This window comes from Schistocerca piceifrons, chromosome 4 (assembly GCF_021461385.2).
Source record: "Schistocerca piceifrons isolate TAMUIC-IGC-003096 chromosome 4, iqSchPice1.1, whole genome shotgun sequence".
Lineage (NCBI taxonomy): Eukaryota > Metazoa > Arthropoda > Insecta > Orthoptera > Acrididae > Schistocerca > Schistocerca piceifrons.
Genome location: NC_060141.1, coordinates 691,200,655 through 691,202,872, shown reverse-complemented (window position 1 = coordinate 691,202,872; position 2,218 = coordinate 691,200,655). Strand labels below are relative to the sequence as shown.

The 2,218-nt window shown below is 47.8% G+C and overlaps 1 non-coding gene across 1 annotated transcript; it reads left to right on the top strand.

The window, feature by feature from the left end:
- Positions 1–1,117: 1,117 nt before the first annotated feature.
- Positions 1,118–1,190, top strand: Trnaa-cgc. The gene has a single exon. It is a non-coding gene; the product is annotated as a tRNA-Ala (tRNA).
- The last annotated feature ends 1,028 nt before the right edge of the window (positions 1,191–2,218 follow it).

Below are 2,218 nucleotides of genomic sequence, written 5' to 3'. Positions count from 1 at the left end.
ATGGAGTGTAGCCATGTATGGAAGTGAAACGTGGACGATAAATAGTTTAGACAAGAAGAGAATAGAAGCTTTCGAAATGTAGTGCTACAGAAGAATGCTGAAGATTAGATGGGTAGATCACATAACTAATGAGGAGATATTGAATAGAATTGGGGAGAAGAGGAGTTTGTGGCACAACTTGACTACAAGAAGGGATCGGTTGGTAGGACATGTTCTGAGGCATCAAGGGATCACCAATTTAGTATTGGAGGGCAGCGTGGAGGGTAAAAATCGTAGAGGTAGACCAAGAGATGAATACACTAAGCAGATTCAGAAGGATGTGGGTTGCAGTAGGTACTGGGAGATGAAGAAACTTGCACAGGATAGAGTAGCACGGAGAGCTGCATCAAACTAGTCTCAGGACTGAAGACCACAACAAAACAAATTAAGCGAAAGTCGATAACGGCTCAGTGTTATTGAGCGATATTTATGCCCGGCTCTCGGCTCTGAGCACTATGGGACTTAACATCTGAGGTCATCAGTCCCCTAGAACTTAGAACTACTTAAACCTAACTAACCTAAGGACACCACACACATCCATGCCCGAGGCAGGATTCGAACCTGCGACCGCAGCGGTCTCGCGTTTCCAGACTGTAGCGCCTAGAACCACACGGCCACTCTGGCCGGCTTTATGCCCGGTACACGTCAGTTAGCGAAAGTTAAGACACTTGACGATGTGGAACTCGCATGTATTGTGACTGTAATGCTTGCTTTGCAAAACAGAAACGTAACGAGTACTAGGCTAGAAGGTTTGTGTGGAGATTTAAGCGAAACATAGCGCTCTCATGGCAACGCTCGCATTCGGGAGGACGACGGTTCACTTGCGCGTCTGGAGGTCCTTATGTAAGTTTTTCGTGATTATCCTAAATCGCTTGAGGCAAATGCTGGAATGGTTCCTTTGAAAGGGCACGGCCGCTTTCCTACCCCGTCCTTTCCTAATCCGAGCTTGTGGTTCAAAAATGGCTCTGAGCACTACGGCACTCAACATCTGAGGTCATCAGTCCCCCAGAACGTAGAACCACTTAAACCTAACTAACCTAAGGACATCACACACATCCATGCCCTAGGCAGGAAACCGAGCGAGGTGGTGCAGTGGTTAGCACACTGGACTCGCATTCGGGAGGACGACGGTTCAATCCCGTCTCCAGCCATCCTGATTTAGGTTTCCCGTGATTTCCCTAAATCGCTTCAGGCAAATGCCGGGATGGTTCCTTTGAAAGGGCACGGCCGATTTCCCTCCCAATCCTTTCCTAACCCGAGCTTGCGCTCCGTCTCTAATGACCTCGTTGTCGACGGGACGTTAAACACTAACCACCACCACCACCTAGGCAGGACTGGAACCTACGACCGGACTGAAGTGCCTAGAACCGCACGGCCACCGCGGCCGGCTCCGAGCTTGTGCCCCGTCTCTAATGACTAAGTTGTCGACGGGACGTTAAACACTTATCTCCTCCTCCTCTTCTGCTACGCAACATAAATTCGTAAACGTCAACGACAACTAATTACAAATGATACAAGTGTAAAAATCAAATGGCTCTGAGCACTATGGGACTTAACTTCTGAGGTCATCAGTCCCCTAGAACATAGAACTGCTTAAACCTAGCTAACCTAAGGACATCACACACATCCATGCCCGAGGCGGGATTCGAACCCGCGACCATAGCGGGCGAGCGGTTCCAGACTGTAGCGCCTAGAACCGCACGGCCACTCCGGCCGGCGATACAAGTGTACTGTGTGATTTGTCGTGTACATGTACTGTTTGCTACGTATTTCCCTGTTGAAACTACTGTCACAAACGAAATAAAACAATTACGCTGATTGAAAGCTTATATGGTCTTGTGTGTGAATTGTGACATCTGTTGCAAGAGAAATAAGCACATATGCCCATTGTGTAGATGACCTGACTTTATTTGCAGGTTCTGAGAACTACTAAAAGGAATTTAAACAATTCTGCGTATTGTCATGACACCATAAAGTTCAGTTTCCTGTGCTACTGAGGACAACGCGGCAGTTGGTTTTTCTGATCAACCAGGAAGTACCTCATGCTGATCTCATATTCGTTTTCCAGCCCACTTCCCGATCTCTTGTCTTTTGCTTTTTTACAGCTCTTTGCGAATAATTCGTTCTGAGGGAACTGAATTTCTCTCTGTCCCGGCAGGAAGGGGTAGGGGGTCCACCG